Here is a 19,053-nt window from a genome sequence, read left to right on the forward strand (position 1 = left end):
TTAAATAATTCGATTCCTGTGAACGAATAACGTATGTTAGTTTGTTGAGGATAATGCGACTGCAATATGTGCAGCAGCGGGTCAATGATAGAGAGAGAGAGAGAGAGAGAGAGAGAGAGAGAGAGAGTTATTCTTCAAATATGTATTAAGCTAAATAACAATTATATGTTGTATGTTTTACTGTGCCTGGTCATAGTTTGCTGATTTCGGGATGTAAAGCTTGAATTTTCATTATTACAATGTTATGTAGGGAAATATTGTGTTGAAAAAGGAGAAAGATGCTTAAATCTAAAATTCTACATCATAAATTACTGTAGGTAATTTGTTTTCACCATTGCCAATGTCAAAGAGTAAAACGAGAGAAAGGACGAAGGACGAAGAGGACGAGAATAGGATGAAACTGTTTCTGATTTTTAAAAAAACGAGGATGTGAAATATCATTTATCAAATCCAAATGACATTGTGTTATTTTTTCCAATTATTAAACAGCATGATTAGTTATATATTCAAACAGTGACAAGTCAGGTACATGTAGTTGATATAAAACGTTGAAACACGTACCAATTACTTTGTGAAGAATAGGATATATAAATGACAGCTGACAAGACTTTTAAACTTATTTAAAACTTAGTCCATCATGGGATCCTCTTTGTCTTCACCAGCATGAAAATGGTTTCCCTCAGTTACATTAGTTCAGTTATGGCAGGTTTTATTTTTTCTCACTCAATGCTGAAAAAGCTTGAAGAAATGAGATAGTTCATTCCTTTCTCTATTAATAATAAATACCACCTACGGAATCTGCACTCGCTGGTAAGCTGTATTTACTTTGCTATTGGAGTTGTTGCTCTTGGGCTGTGTTTTACAACAACAACAACAACTTACAACAAAGTTTTGGATATTTCTAGTCTTCTGGCTCCGGGAGCATGAAACTGTCTTAAATCTTAAGTCAGACCTTAGTCGATAAATTTGCACTTAATTTTTAAGAATGTTTTTAAAGTAGATCACAAAAAAAATGACTTAGGGTTAAGTCTGAAATACATGTATTGTCTTAAATCTTAAGACTGCTATTAGGCAGACTAAAGTTTATAGATTGTTATTAGGTAAGTTCAAAATGGCGACACTCGTTGGATTTTTAAGAAGATATTATCAGCAAAGAAGGCGGCTCCCTCGTCCTCGGGTTTTCTATTTATAGTCTAGGTTTTTCCCCTATGTGGACTTGCTATTGAAGTTATTTCCCATTGTTAAAGTGAAAGTGTGTAAACATGTCTGTATATTGACTGACATGTTATCCAGTAAGAAACTATACTAATATTTGTGTGTAGCATTTAAATATAATTTTTTTAACTGTGATATATGTCAATGATAATGTTTACGATGCAGCAGATAGGAATCTTCAAACGAAGAAGAGTTCCACTTTTAAAAAATTCGGTCGAAAAATCGTGTGAGTTACTATGATGTTTAAGCTAAGACACATCTTAGCTAATTTTTTTCTTACATCATTTTGTGATAAAATAAAAAAAATAATAAGTTGAAACATGTGGTAGCTAATGGATAATGATCATTTTATTGCAATTCATAATAAAAAGAAGCAGCTCAAGACACGATAATAAAAATTCAAATACTGTTGAAGAAAAGCTTACCAAGTAATAAATCCTTTAACATTGTACATATACACGTAAAGATGACATACATATATTCTAGACTGACAATAGTACAGATGTGAGAGAATTTTCCATTTAATGCATCAGCAAAATCGGTGATTTTAAATTCACGTATTTTTACATGAATATTTTTTACCATAAAACATGGTTTGCAGCCGTTCTTTAAATGCTCATGTCAATTTTATTTTATGTCATCGGACTGATATAACATTTGATATTAGACTGTTGTAGTACAGACTTTATTCAAAATCGGACTGTCCCATGGAAACATCAATGAATGAAACTCTAGTTAAATAAAGTACTGCAGAAGATCAAAGGTGTACTTTTATCACCTTAATTTTTAAAAGAAACAAACAATGGTTTATTAAGCAATGCAACTTAGCCAGATTCTAATTTATGTTTCGAACCATGAAATGAAGCACCAATATAAATCTCCTGTTAATATTGCGCCAGTAATGATAAGCGTATAACTTAACTGATATGACTGTAACAATACGAAATGCAGAACAAAATCAAAATTAATACAAAATGCAACACAATGACAACATTTTTTTCTTGTTATCCTCACAGGTACCACATGAGCAAAATATAGAAACTATTAGAAGTCAAGTTTTACAACATCTTAAAGTAACTTACTTAAGGATTTTTGATTACAAGCTACAATCTCTTTATAAACAACATTAGTAATATCAACATTTACGGGACACCTCTTGTACAGCCACAACAACAATATATTGATAACTATAACAACAGTATTCTTTAAATTTTACAATTCTTTAACACATTAATTTTTCGCGCTCTTCTTACTGTAAAGATGGAAATATATTCATAAGGTATCTTTGACCTGACCTGACCTCACTTTATTTATCCAAGATAAAATTAGTCATATTGTCATATCGGTATTTTAAGAAATGATATATTATTTAACAATCAGAGCATTCATTTGTCTAGCAGTTAGCTATATATATATATATATATATATATATATATATATATATATATATATATATATATATATATATATATATATATATATAAATGTTCTTACCAAAAACATGCTGTAAACATAACATGAAAAAATAACATTCATATCTTTTGTCAATAATGAAAAACTTTTACAGAGAAAAGCATTGCCTAGAATCCCTTTAAAGCGTTGAATGTTCAGAATCACTTGGTCGGTATGATTGTGAGAGAAAGAGAGAGAGACAGAGAGAGAGAGAGAGAGAGAGATATGTAAATATCTATGCATTATTGAACCTGATGTTCCCCGGAGTGAGCCAAAAAAGTTAACGATAAAACAATGTAGATAAACATTTAGATATCTAACAAGTTCACTATTTTCACACACATTTGAAAAAGTTGTACAAAATGTCAAAATGATTCGTTTAAATACATTAATTATAATTTTTTGTGATATATTTTGATAACAACCGCTTGTCAAAAATAGAGATATGGATGATTTATCAATTATTTAATTAATTCGATTCCTGATAACGCATAACGTAGATTTTTTTTTTATAGTTTGTCGAGGATTCTGCAAATGGGTATGTGCAGCAGCAGATCGATCAATAAGAGAGAGAGAGAGAGAGAGAGAGAGAGAGAGAGAGAGAGAGAGAGAGAGAGAGCGAGTGAGAGAGAGAGAGAGAGAGCGAGTGAGAGAGAGATTATTTTAGCCAGTTTTTTTGTCAAGATAACACTTAAATTATTTGAAAAAATCATTTATCCCTATAAGTTTTATACTTTTATGCTATATTTTTACGAATTCAAATATGCATTAAGCACGTACGTCATCTAAGTAACAATTGTATGTTGTATCTCATACTGTGTCTGGTCATGGTTTGCTCAATTTTGGTTACGTGACGATGTAAAGCTTGAAATTTCTTCGTTACAATGTGCTATAGGTAAATATTATGTTAAAAAAAGGAGAAAGATGCTCTAAAATTCTTCATCATAAATCTATAAGTAATTTGTTTTCACCATTGTTAATGTAAAAGAGTAAAACGAGAGAATAGGACGAAGAACGAATAGAACATGAATAGGACGAAACTTTTTTTATTTTGAAATAGACTAGGATGTGAAATATCATTAATCAAATTCCGATGACAATAAATGTATGTTATTTTTTCCAATGATCAAACAGCATGATACTTTATATATTGAAAAGTCAGGTATTTGATTAAAAAAACCTTTTCCTTTCGTTTTTCTCATCTCAGATGGCAGAGTACCTTTATATTGATAAAACGTCCCATTAGTTTCTTAATTACATGTTTTATATTAATGAAAGTTATACGATTTTTATGCAACATTACGATGAATTTTTAAGTATGGACCAATATTTTCTGTAGTTGTCAAAACAAGTACAAATTACTTTGTGAAGAATAGGATATATAAATGGGAGCTGACATGACTTTTGAACTTATTTAAAAGTTAGTCCACCATGAGAACCTTTCCGTCAACACCAACATGACAATGTGGCCCTCACATACATTGGTTAAGTTATGGCAGGTTTTATGTTTTTCTCACTCAATGCTGGACAAGCTGAACGAGATGAGATAGTTCATTCCTTCCTCTATGAAAGGAAAGATTCCCCTGTGAAATCTGCAGTCGGATGTAAGCCTTAATTACTTTGCTCTTAGAGTTGTTGCTCTTGGGCTGTGTTTTACACAAAAAACCACTGACGACAAAGTTTAAAATATTTCTAGTCTTCTAGTCTCATGGAATGATCAGCAAAAGGCAAAATTAATTGATTGTCATTTGTATAAAAAATGATAAGTTGAAACATGTGGTAGCTAATGAATAATGTATTTTTTTGTAAAGCATAGGAGCCCGTTTCATGAACTTACGGCGAAATTTAAGATAAGCTTCGAGATTTTCGCCAATATTTAGTCCGGTGTAACGAAGAATTTTGACCCGGGTTGAAAATTGACCCGGGGGTCATTTTTCCACGTTTCCAGGTGTTGAATAAAGACCCTAATCCGTTGAAAATTGACCCGCATCGTGGAATTTTGATCATGAGACCGGTTCAAAATTCAACAGCAAAGAAGCACAAATTAACAAATCAATATTATAACTTGAGTTTATTTAATTAAAAAATATCAGTTTTTATATATTCATTCTTTAGATTTACATGTTCACATGTTTCAACGGGGGGGGGGGGGGGTTAAAATGAGACTTAAATAATTATTTTTTTGAATTTACATAGTATCCCTTTAAATATGTACATGTAATAACTATTTTATTCTTAATAAACTTTCGCGTATAATTGCTGTGTGTGATATCTATATATTTTTAAAGAAATATGTGTTTTTAAATAATATTAGTATACATGGTTACACGTTAAAATATTCAATTCAGTAAAACTCTTTTTTTTTAATTTGCTGGAGAAGCGTATCAATATAAATAATTTTAAAAAATAACAATACGTCATATTATTTAATTTTGGTTTTACGTTCACATAGTAAATTGAAACTTTGATATTGTTCATTGTAAATTTTCTGAGTGGGTGTAAATAAAAAAAATTACAGTATGTCATATTGAGACCAACTCAGTTTGTTAAAACTGTGACGATCTGAATTTTGTATTCACACCCGTCCAGCCAATAACAGTTTACAAAATGATGATATGCTAACATGATTGTACTCTTTCATGAACAATGCTGTAGTAACTATATATTGAAAGCCGATTTTTGGTGTTTTGTTTGTTCCGTTAGAATAACTTTTGATGTAACTAAATATCATCAAATCGCTAATTTTTCTAGGCATTAACAATTCTGATTCATGGAATCTGTAGCAAGTTAGCAACCTAATTTTTGTACAGGATGACAATAGAATTTTGCTTTAAAGTTTCTAAATTGCCTTGATCACAAAAAATTACCATAAATTTACTAACAGTAATTGTTTTCGTCAATAAATTGGTAAATTGCATTTTTTGAATAGAAATAAGTAGTAGAAGATCATACAGCAGCGTTGGAGTAGATGATTGACCTTCCCATCACAGCCACCTACATTATTAATTTAATTCAAACGTGTTAAATGTGTATATTATGTGTATATAAGAATGAGGTACTTGAATATTAAATAATTATCTTAATATTTATCATATATGATTGTATGACATATTGTTGGTAGACATGTTCACTCACACCTATATTAACAAACATACACCTTCATTTATACCTGCAGAGAAACAAACATAAGAATGAGATTTTCATGATCCAGCCCATTTAAAAAGAACAGTAAATAAAAGGGAACTGTATATTAAGTAAATATACAGGTATAATACTTAAATAGGTTTAAACAGTGTACCTTAAGAGAATCAAAAACGCTTTGGAGATCTAACATGGGAAACAATTTTACAATTTTATCTATATGAAAAATCAGAACTACCATAAAGTATATAGTTCATATAAAATGGTACACTAATGTCAATAAGTTGTTTAAAAAGTTCGTCTCTTTGTTGAGTGTATCTTGGATATCCAGGGGAAAAATCACATTTCCTTCAGATTCAGACCCACAGTATAAACATCGACTCACAACAGAAAAAAAAATCCTTAAATAAGTAAGTTTTACTAGCTTTATTCCGTAATTGATGTAAAATAATATTTCCTATTGTCTAAACTGAAAGGTTTGTAAGCTCTAGGTATATTTTGTTTTTTAAAAGAAAGATAAAGTTGATGAAATTTTCTTTTCTGCATGAAGATTATTCCATAATTTACATGTAGACGGAGCAAAGCTATTGTAATAAGTATATAGTGGTAGATAGTAAAAAAGCTAATTCGATCTATGATTATATGCATGTTCAGTAAGAAAATATGATTGAATTCAATCAAACATATCTTGTGGTGCTAAAACATTTATATCCTTGTAGAATATAATTAGTTTATGGTTCTCCCTTCGAGATTGCAAGGTTTCCAAATTAAGCTCACTATATAAAATATATATAATCTTAGAAGAATTAACTCTGATCACTGTCACTGTCCTGGTTGCTTCAATTTGTACATGTTTAAGCAATTCGGATTTTTCCTTGATACAGCTGCTCCAAACAACATATCTATCAGTTGTATACTTTTCGCATACCTTTTCATGTATATACCATTAATATAATTAGATCAACAATCCTCCGACTGTATATTTAGATGCAAACCTACTTTTTTTTAAATTGATGACATTTTTGCTGTAGAGGGTATATGTTTTTAATTTTGAAAAAATATATTACGTCAGTTGTCTGTGTTTCTAATTTACAGGTAAATAATAGAATTGAAAACTCAAAATAATAGAAATAAATTGCATTTTTAAGAAGAACCATGACTGTATATGCAGAAAATTGGATGGTGCTTCAATAAAGTTAATCAGACAAGTTTATGAAAAATTATTTTTAAGTCGTAAAAAATTAAAAACATGTGTAAATATGTATATGCTGTATATATACGTATAAAAAACCAGTTTATATGAAAAAGGATAAAAATATGACAACCAATCATTTATTATTTTGTCAGTGAAATATTCTGACTTCTTCAAATTAAGCATAGGTATCTGACATTATATCCTTTTGTCTTGATATAAATATATATACCCTTTACCCAATAAAGCAGTATAGAGTTTATATATTTTCAATTATTAGAAAAATATACAACGTCAGGTGCCTGTCGAATAGAGCTCTGTTGAATTGCCTTAAAAGTGACGATAATGGGCAATATGTTTGTTAGATATATTTATCAGAGATTGTGACAAGTTTAAACTTTAAATTCTGTCACATGAGGGAATGAAAACCATGTCATCTATGTCAAAAAATATTCTAGGCCTACTCGCCTGCTCCATTCCGAAACAAACGGTCATCTTCTTAGCTTTTATACACAGTATTGTAATAATAAATGGATATCATATTTTCAATCTAAAAACTAAATGATTAAATGGACATATCAGCCTAAAAGAATTAGCCACGTCCGCATATGTATCGGACAGTATGTACATTTTAAAACTGAAACTTTCAAATATGTGCATGATTGTACATTTAAACCGTGTAGAGTAAGTTCCAGTTCAGATCAAAACTCTGAGGTTTGGGTCAATTCTCAACAGGATCAATATTCAACGGGTCAAGGTAATCAGAGTTTAGAAAAATCTTTCTCATACCGTTGAAAAATGACCCTGGGTATAAATTTCACGATTTTGGTCTCAATTTTCAACGTTGAAAAATGACCCCCCCCCCCCCCGGGTCAATATTCAACGTTGAAAAATGACCCCCGGGTCAATTTTCAACCCGGGTCAATATTCTTCGTTACACCTGCGTAAGTCGTGTTTCGAATTCACCTGGAGGCGCACGCCTGACCGTAAATACTAGTATCGGGCTTAATTAAAGCCACACTTTGTCAACCAGCCTATGCAAATGATAGATAGATAGATAGATAGATCAATCAAATTTATTGTGATTAAGAGAGAGAGAGAGAGAGAGAGAGAGAGAGAGAGAGAGAGAGAGAGAGAGAGAGAGAGAGAGAGAGAGAGAGAGAGAGAGAGAGAGAGAGAGAGAGAGAGAGAAAAGATGTAGAGCCACGCAGAGTATTTTTGTTTTGATATAAATTGTTAAAAGAGTTAAAATCCACAGAATTTACTGAAAAGTTTTATTTGAAGGATTTATGATTCATTATTGTGAGCTAACTATGGCCAATAAGATGTGTTCAAAAGTATTAATTTATTTATTATTCAGCCTATTTGTTAACCTGGATCTGTTTTTCGCAGATGTTTTATCTATGCAACATCAAATATGATTACCAAACAAAAATAAAAACCTGGACCTCCTGATTTGGTAAGTTATCTCCTGTGAAACTATTGTGTCTCTGTTCTCGAAACCTTTTTAAGATAGTCAAGCTATACACTTTTAACAGATCGCGAGGAGGTTGCAAGCGTTTATTTTCGTTAGGGAGAAGCACAGGGGTCAAGCCCGTTTTAACATTAATTTCAATGTAACCATAAATAGAGAAAGGGGTCGAACTCTGACCCAGATAAAAAACTACTCAATTTCATTGGTTAATATTCCTGATTGTCCAATCAGAATCAGTCTTTCTCGAAGACGTCAAAATGGCCGGTCTGGTCAGAAGTTGATGTGGCTGCAGAATAAAAGTTCATTATGGAGTGTATCTAAGGAATTTTATCGGAGTTTTTGTATGTAAGTAGCGTGCATTTGATGTAAGATTTTCAAAGATTAGTGCGAATGTTTCTCGACTTGTTGCAATACTGCTGTTGTCAGAGGCAAAATCCCATCGTGAGCCCTGGACCGGTAAATGTCCGAGTAAAAATAAACTGGCGACTTCGAGAGAATAATGACGTATATCTCCGCTATTTTAAGACCCATCAACTTGAAATTCGGCATGAGTGTATCTCAGACATTACTTTTCTGAAAAATACATGCATATTGCGAGTGTTTTAAAAATTAATTGATTTATTAGGCTTTTGAAGCGAGCTGGTAGTTTTTTAGCTCACCTGAGCTGAAAGCTCAAGTGAGCTATTCTGATCAAATTTTGTCCGTCGTCCGTCTGTCCGTCCGTCCGTCCGTCCGTCTGTCCGTCTGTAAACTTTTTACATTTTGAACTTCTTCTCTTAAACTGCTTATCCAATTTCAACCAAATTTGGCACAAAGCATCCTTATGGGAGGGCGAATATAAATTGCAAAAAGTGAAGTCCGATCTGTATTCAAAGCGGAGAAAACCTTGAAACTGTAGAAAAAGGGGGGGGGTGCATTTTTAAAAATCTTCTTCTCAAGAACTACCGAGGCAAATTCAACGTAGTTTAGCATAAATTATCCTTATGGGAAGGAAAATATAAATTGCAAAAATTAAGGGGTAATTTTGTTTCAAATCGAAGTTATTACGAAAATAATAATAAAGGAAAGGCGTGTTTCAATCGGGCTCGGCATCCGGTAAAATGGGTAGGCAAGACTTGGCCTGGGCAAAACAAAAGATTGGCAGTTATTAATCTGCCAATCTCATTAAAATTTCAGGATATTTGATGGACTAGTATATTTGTATTCGCTGTAGATATTGCTGCAAAATAATGCGTATTTGGAATTGACGATTGTCGATCTGCCCCGGCATTTATTTTGCCACGGCCCGGGTTTGCATACCAATTTTACCAAGACTCGTATTCCATACTTCTAAAACGAGGTTCTTTGTTTAAAGCAGCCATGACATTATACGAAAAAGGGTCGATCTGACTATGATGAATTTGCTTGTTGTGCAACAGTTCGCGTATGAAGGGAAGTTTTGAAACATGAAAAATATAGTGGTGCCGATTTTGTGAAGTAAATTGAGGCTAAATATTTCAATGCGTTGACAGTTTTCACACCTGACGTTGGTGTTAGCTTGTTCTGATTTTCGTTTCGTTTTCATTATTTATGCTTTGTAACCTGGAAACTATCGTCTGTATTTCGTGATTTTTACGTATCAAATCAATCAGAGACTTCGGTAAATCAAACAGTTACGTTAACTGTTTACCTGCGCAAATTAAGCAAAATCTGATGTAGGGGTACTGAAATACAATTCATTCTATCGGTAATTCGGCATTGTCTTTTGCGTAATGGTAGATTAATGCAATAGGTTTTGTTGAGATGCTTGGCATTTTCTCTAGTTTATTCAGTTTAAATAGAGTTTGATATCGCTTACGGAAATATGTAGGTATATCCATGTATATATATATGATTCATTTCGAAAAAATAAATTGTGTTCTTTATTTGTTATACATGTAGTGCATGTTGTTTACAATTTCTACTGTGGTTTCATTAATTTTCGTGGGTATCAATTTTCGTGGATTTTCTGAAAACCACAGTTTCAAGGATACGTAATTCCGTGGCCAATGATCCTATCAATACAAAATGTTTGTTGAAAATTGAATTTCAATGAACATTTAATTTCGTGGATCAACTTAACAACGAAATCCACGAAAATTCGTATTCAACGAATATTGATGAAACCACAGTATTTACTAACCATATTTGAGTGTTAAGCTTCGAATTATAAGCAAGATGCAGAGATTTGCTCACAATTCTATGTTTGTACACAGATCTTAAAAGCTAAAGATTAAACAAGTATAAAAATTGTCAATATTTATTACGAAAATTTTCAAAATCTGTTCTTCCAGTAACCCACTTATTGAATTGTAAACTTAACCTTTTTAGCTCACCTGAGGATGGGGGCCACAATGGGGGGTCGAAGTTTAACATGAATATATAGAGTAAATCTTTAGAAATCTTCTTCTCAGAAACTAATCGGCCAGGAAAGCTGAAACTCGTGTGGATGCATCCTCAGGTAGTGTAGATTCAAAGAATTGAAAATCATGACCCCTAGAGGTAGGGTGGGGCCACAATGGAGGGTCGAAGTTTAACATATGAATATAAAAAGTAATTCTTTAAAAATCTTCTTCTCAGAAACTAATCGGCCAGGAAAGCTGAAACTTGTGTGGATGCATCCTTAGGTAGTGAAGATTCAAATTTGTGAAAATCATGACCCCCGAGGGTAGGGTGGGGCCACAATGGGGGATCGAAGTTTTACATAGGAATATATACAGTAAACCTTTAAAAATCTTCTTCTCAGAAACTAATCAGACAGAAAAGCTGACACTTGTGTGGATGCATCCTCAGGTAGTGTAAATTTAAAAGTTGTGAAAATCATGACCCCCGGGGGTAGGGTGGGGCCACAATGGGGGATCGAAGTTTAACATAGGAATATATACAGTAAATCTTTAAAAATCTTCTTTTCAGAACCTAATTCGCTGGCAAAGCTGGAACTTGTGTGGAAGCATCCTCAGGTAGTGTAGATTCAAAGTTAAAGTTGTGAAAATCATGACCCCTGGGGGTAGGTTGGGGCCACAATGGGGGATCGAAGTTTAACATATGATTATATAAAGTAAATCTTTAAAAATCTTCTTCTCAGAAACTAATCAGCCAGGAATGCTGACACTTGTATGGATGCATCCTTAGGTAGTGAAGATTCAAATTTGTGAAAATCATGACCCCCGAGGGTAGGGTGGGGCCACAATGGGGGATCGAAGTTTTACATAGGAATATATACAGTAAACCTTTAAAAATCTTTTTCTCAGAAATTAATCAGACAGGAAAGCTGAAAATTGTGTTGATGCATCCTCAGGTACTGTAAATTTAAAAGTTGTGAAAATCATGACCCCCGGGGGTAGGGTGGAGCCACAATGGGGGATCGAAGTTTTACATAGGAATATATACAGTAAACCTTTAAAAATCTTCTTCTCAGAAACTAATCAGACAGGAAAGCTGAAAATTGTGTTGATGCATCCTCAGGTAGTGTAAATTTAAAAGTTGTGAAAATCATGACCCCCGGGGGTAGGGTGGAGCCACAATGGGGGATCGAAGTTTAACATAGGAATATATACAGTAAATCTTTAAAAATCTTCTTCTCAGAAACTAATTCGCCGGCAAAGCTGGAACTTGTGTGGAAGCATCCTCAGGTAGTGTAGATTCAAAGTTGTGAAAATCATGACCCCTGGGGGTAGGGTGGGGGGCCACAATGGGATCGAAGTTTAACATATGATTATATACAGTAAATCTTTAAAAATCTTCGTCTCAGAAACTAATCAGCCAGGAAAGCTGAAACTTGTGTGAAAGCATCCTCAGGTAGTGTAGATTCAAAGTTGTGAAAATAATGATCCCCAGGGGTAGGGTGGGGCCACAATGGGGGGGGGTCAAAGTTTAACAAAGGAATATATAGGGTAAATCTTTAAAAATCTTCTCAGAAACTAATCAGCCAGATGATTCTTTATAATTGTTAAGACTTTGGCCCCAGGACAATTCTTTGGCCTCACGAGAAGGTTCAGAGTTTGATGTACGTTTATATCCCATATTTAAACTATTGTTAGGGATCTTTTTAGATCTGCAATACTCAACATATGATATGACTATAAAATCATCCTGTTAGAAAAGGGACTAATGATTATAAACATAAGAATATCCAGTGGAAAATGGATTTTATTTATACAGGATTTACATGAATTATTGTTCATTGTCCAGATAGTTTGTATTATGACTCCATTGAGCTGATTTTATCATACCGCTTGTTCCTCAGGTGAGCGATGTGGCCCATGGGCCTCTTGTTATTTGGGTCAGAGTTCGACCCCTTTCTTTATTTATGGTTACATTGAAATTAATGTTAAAACGGGCTTGGCCCCTGTGGGGAGAAGTAGACAGTCAAATTCTTGTCCTAATCCATTTTTGTTATCAGCAAAAACGTTACTTTTTTTAATATCATTTACGGCAGCAGTGGAACATAAACTATATTTTTTCACAGAGAACACTACAATACAACACTACAATTGCCAGGGTTTTTTTATAATTAAATTAATTGACATATGCTGACTTCTTGTGATGACAACAAGTTTTTTTTCTCTCTCCCTCTCTCTGATACTGTTAAAGCAGGCTCCTACTCAGCAAATTATAGGTAAAATAATGTTTTAATGTCATAAAATGATAAACTGACCAGTCGACATTATCTGACATAAAGACATTGCCCTGGTGTGTGTGTTTGCAGGGCTGTTATATGAATAATCTACTTCAACCAGACATTTTAACACAACGCTTTGAACGCTTAAACAACAACTGCTTGGATTTTTACGCCATTTAATTCCCTGTTATATATCAAAACAATTAGTAGAATACATGTTAATTCTGGTATTTCATCTGCGTTCTTTGCTTTTCAAATAAGTGCTTTGTCATTGATTTTGTTTTGATATTTTTTTCAATTGTATTTATTGCAATTCATAATAAACTGAAGCAGCTAAAGACACGACACACAAATTCACATATCGGTCTTTGTCAAAAACTTTTGAAGAGAAAATAAACAAGAAATAGATAATTTAACATTATACATAGAAAGCCCATTTAGGACCTATCAAAAATATTTTTGAATTTGATATAACGGATTCTTGAATTTGTTAAAACGAATTTAAATCGTTATACCAAATTGCTGAATCCCTTATAACGAATTAAATTTGTTATAACAAATTTTAGGAATTCGTTATTACGTATTTAATATGTTATAACAAATTCGCTGAATTCGTTATTTCAAATTTTGAAATCTGTTTTGACAAATTAAATTTGAAATAACGAATTCTTTAATTCGTTATTTCAAAGTTTGAATTCGTAATTTTGGTTTTTTAAAATCGGTCACAACCTATTTTCATCCAATTTGTGATAACAAATGTCATGTTAAACGGGGCGGACTTCATTTGTCACATATCAGCGTATGGCGAAATGCGCCAATCAATTGATCGGCGTTTAGCGGCGAAATGGTAAATGAAGTAAGTGGAGGAACATATTGTCACAGCTGTTGCTGTAACCATGGTAACAGATGTAACTATTCCCGAAGATATCTTTCTTTATCGTCTTTGCTAGAATTCCTACCTACATAGAAACAAAATATTTAAGAACTGTTATATATGTAGCAATGCAATGTCACCAAAAATACCAGGATATACAGATTTTTTACGGGTTTCTGCGCAAAATTCCAAAAATGTGTTTAATAAATTCTATCAACCAATGAGCATGCTGATTTATTAACATATATCTGCATTTTTCATCTCATTACTCACATAACCGTGAGATTACGCCATACTTAAAAAAAAACCCGGTCTGGTATAGAATTGATTTAGGAATAAGGAATCATTCTTTCAGTATTACTAGTCTCAGGTGATTTTGGCCGGGGTGTTGAAATCCAATAAAGCTCGAGAGCTTTATGATAGATTTGACCTCGAAGATTTGACAAGAAGATTTTAAAAGTGTTTTCTCCATACCTTTCAATGTAAAATTGACCCCCCCTCCCCTAATGTGGCCCCATCATGCCCCGGAGATCATGGTTTGAACAAACTTGAATCTACACTCTCTGAGAATGCTTCCACACAAGTTACAGCTTTTCTTGCCAATTGATTTTTGAGAAGAAGTGTTTTCTCTATATAACCATGTGTAAAACTTCGACCCCCAATTGTAGCCCCATCCTACCCTCGATGATCATGATTTGAAGAAACTTGAATTTACACTACATGAGGATGCTTCCACACAAGTTAAAGTTTTTCTGGGTAATTGGTTTTTGCGAAGAAGATTTTTAAAGATTTTTTTTCTATATATTACTACGTAAATATTCAACTCCTCCTTGTGGTCCCACCCTACCCCCAGGGATCATGATATGAACAAATTTGAATTTACACTACATGAGGATGCTTCCACACACGTAAAAACTTTTTCTGGCCAATTTGATTTTGAGAAGATTTTTTAAGATTTTTCTATAGGCCTATATATTTCTATGTAAAAAAAAAATCGACCCCTCGTGGCGCCCCCCCCCCCCCCGGTACCTCCGGGGATCATGATTTGAACAAACTTGAATATACACTACTAGAGGATGCTTCTATAAAAATTACAGCTATTCTGGCCAATTGGTTTTGACAAGAAGATTTATTAAAAATACCAACATTTGTTTAATAATTCTTAATTATCTCCCTTTGAAAGACGATTTGGCCGTTCATTTTAAAAAAAACCTTGATTCCTCTTTTCCTAAGGATGCTGTGCGCCAAGTTTGGTTGAAATCGGCCCAGTGGTTCTGGAGAAGAAGTCGAAAATGTAAAAAAGTTTATAGACGGACGAACAGACAGACAGACGGACAAAAAGTGATCAGTAATGTTCACTTGAGCTTTCAGCATATGGCATCATGATTTTAGACATTTGACCTTTTTGAATCGACGTTCACAAACTCATAACACAAGGAATGACCATGTCGAAAATGAAGGTCTTTGATATAAAAAAAAAAACACAAACATTCCACTATGGAATTTGTGTACTTCCGCTTTTATATAGATAATAGTCTGAGACTAAATCATCTAATTTAAGTCTTTTTTTTCAAATACGTAAATCTAATTCAAAGGTGAATTTGTTAAGCTTCCATAGATTAACATTATAAACATTGTTACCAGCCGATAGATTGCCTATGTAAATATATGGTGAATACTGTGGGCAATATGTTAATATGTATTACACCATATATCTTGTACATTCCGTACAAAAGTAGCATTATCACTGTTTCTATTCAAATTCCAATAACTTTAGACAATAGACAATGGTTTCATTTAACATGGCCACTCAATTCTCTTCTTCATTATTGATTAATATTATGCAGCGTTCTCACATATCAAAAGTCGATACCATTGTTCAATCAGTGGAACTCCGTTAGGTTACATACTGAAATTTTATACTGAGTTTTCTGGACAAAATCCACGTTACCGATAACTAGCAGACGATTTCACCTTTAGACAACAAGAAAGAAAAAATATAATGCACCATTTTAAATGTGATGTCCTAGTCACATATTTGAGTCCTTATATTTAATTCTCTAACTACCTAATTTGATAGTGAAATTGTGCATAAAACTAAAACGCGCTTTTTTAAAAATAAAAGTGTATATTTTCCATAAATGACAAATGCCGGTCTGGAGAATCAGTTGTATCAATTTAATCACTGTTTTTAAAGGAGAGTGTATCAACATAAATTGTCCTTAGTTTATTTCATTATTTAGACTTTATAGGGTTGATGACGTGTAGATGACTACGAGTCTGTATTTATATTGTTCCTAACCCACTTGAATAAAGACTTCTTCATATCATTTCATTTTTATCTTTGTTATTTTCGTTTTCTTTGATGTCGTTTCTTAGATATCTAAAGTATCACCCTCCTTTTCACTCGAAATTTAAGCGTAATATAATTACACTGCAAAGATGAAAAAGGCGGTTATGGGGAAAACGTTTCATATTGTTGATTCAAAAGTCTTAAAGAGGACTGCACTTCACGCCAAATTTTGGGTTCTTATTCGGTCAGTGTTGTTACGTCTCTTCCTTGCTCATTTTTTTTTACATCAAGTCATCTGTTATCTTGTTTGAACAATTTCCAATACACATGTAAATCTACTGTCTATTAATTCATTCTCTCATTTTTAGACAGGGTCACGTGACCCCGTCTATTGGTTTACTGTCAGCCGAAGTCTCAAACCGGAAGGCAAGCGTAGAACACATGAATTGAGTCTACGCGTACGAAAATAGTGCAGAAAGTTTTCATGCATTTCAGTAAATATGTATTATAAAAACACGCATTGAATCTTTTTAAGTCCTCTGTGCATAAACAAAATTCTATTTAGAAAATAAACAAATAGTTTTATTGATCAAAATATTCTTGCTCGGGTTCAAATGTGGAAAAAGTTATGTAACTGAATGCACAGCGCTGTTGACGATTCGAAATAGGTGTTTCATTGGCTTCCAGTCTACTTGCAGTATGACTGCTGTTCCTCTAGAAAGGAATTTTGTACAAAGAAAATAAAAACAAGTCTGAATTTGCTTTCTCGTTCGTTGGCTCTTTGGTTGATTAAACTGAATTTAAATTTAAATAATGCATTGTAAGCAAAATCTACATTTTTGAAGACTTATACATCATATAATATATACAATCTTATCGATTGAAGTTAATGTTTATGTTTTCCGGCTTAGTTGGAATCAGCCTTGGGGTGAATTACATTGTAAAATAATGCATTACATTGTCATTACTTTATGAACTAGGGCATTAAATTACCATTACCATTACTTAATTTTCTTGAAGTAATGCATTACATTACCATTACATGAGTAAAGTAATGCATTACAATTACTTTGTGAAAAGTCAATAAGTTTAAAAAAGGTAATTCAAAAACTAAATAAAGAGTTTTTGTAAATACTTCATAAATAAAACATGCTTATAATATTTACAGGTTCATGTTCATGTTTACTATCAGGTTCAAACTGAATGACTTATACAAGATTGCTGTTGCACTAGTAGTTCTCAAAGTAAGGTTGGTCCCGAAACATTTACACGCTAATGGCGAAGTTGACAATCTCTGTTATTTATGTCTCTGATTTTCGGAGTATGATTTTTAATGAAAGGAACGGTTGTATCGTAATTCGTGTAGGTGATGCACGAGTTTACACAAAAAAGTAGTAAGAAGCGAACAGATTTATTTTAACCTATTAATTTTGCATGAATCGCAAATGAAGAAAATCGTGTCAGATAAGTCGGTCTTAAAAATCAAAATGGCGACCGTGACAAATCTTTATATTGTCAAAGTTCTTGGAATCTTATTGTAAAAAAAATATTTCTAATGTCAGGTGCCTGTGTTTGTTATCGGTATACAAATGTTCACTTTGTTTGTTAATTCAGCAGTTTTAGAGTTTTCGGGGTTTTCATAAAACTTTTATTACGGATACCGTCCGACTTGTGGATTTTCCCTTGGATCACAAAATTGAATAAATCTAATGATTAAAATTATCTACTTTGATATAGTTGTTTGATTTTCCCGGTTAGTAGTATTTTTTAAAAATTTTCATTGGGGTCTTATTTTACATAATATACCGTTGTGTCAATTTTCTACAAGTATGAAGGCCGGGATAGAGTAAGATTTAGACAAAGTATCAGACAATTGCAAAAAAGCCGAATTAACATAGATTGTAACAAATAATTCAAACTCATAAATTTTGGAAGCATGTTCGAGGAAATCCAGGACAATTACAAATTCAAACTTTCAAGACCCCGTCTTTCAGTACTCTCAGTACTTTGATTTCTTGTACTGTTATGTAATGCCGACTCTGAATCTTTGCTTAAGTACATGTACTCCTCAGCTGTTAAAAAAATAAACAGACACTGAGTATACTTTTTTAAAGAAGGGAAACTGATTCACCAAAATTACATCTGCCAAAATTTCTGGTATACCTTGTACACCCAAATCCGCCAGATTTGTGTCCCGCCTAAAAACCTCTATACGGAATTATATTATCTTTAATGTAATTACATAAAGCTGCCCTGGCATTGGCACTTTCTTCAATTAATAGAAATATCCCCATTTTTAATTTTATTTAATGGCAAAATCAAATGTCCTAAAGTGCATTCATCCTTTAATATGTTTTACGGTGTAATAGTTGGGGCGAGCGCAGAAGGAATTACACATCTCTCATCATTGTGAAATGCAACCCGTGGACTTGCCCTAACCACAAAACTCTGGCTTTGTCTCGAAAACTTTCACCAGGCAAGGAGCCCGAAGTTATAAAACATTTATTCCAATTGTCCCACCCTAGGCTAATACACTTACACAATTAACATGAATCACTGAGCATTAATAAAATAATAAATAAACTTATTTAAATATTTTGATAAATACAAAGCCGTTTAAGTTTTTTTTATGTAAATGCAACGTTTTGTCTTTTTAATATTGATCATTAAAATCAGAAAACAATACATTGCTTGTCTGTGTTATTTCTCTTGTTCCTTGTTGTTATCTGTGTTTTAATTATTTTCCCCTGTAACATCAATTTTGTCTTTAATT

General features: G+C 32.9%; 1 protein-coding gene across 1 annotated transcript in view; it reads right to left on the minus strand.

Annotated features, from left to right (window-relative positions):
• Positions 1 to 19,053, minus strand: part of LOC128158029 (uncharacterized) — a 39,243-nt gene that overhangs the window by 19,116 nt on the left and 1,074 nt on the right. The window lies entirely within an intron of this gene.

The sequence above is a fragment of the Crassostrea angulata genome, chromosome 8, assembly GCF_025612915.1.
Source record: "Crassostrea angulata isolate pt1a10 chromosome 8, ASM2561291v2, whole genome shotgun sequence".
In the NCBI taxonomy this organism is placed as follows: domain Eukaryota; kingdom Metazoa; phylum Mollusca; class Bivalvia; order Ostreida; family Ostreidae; genus Magallana; species Magallana angulata.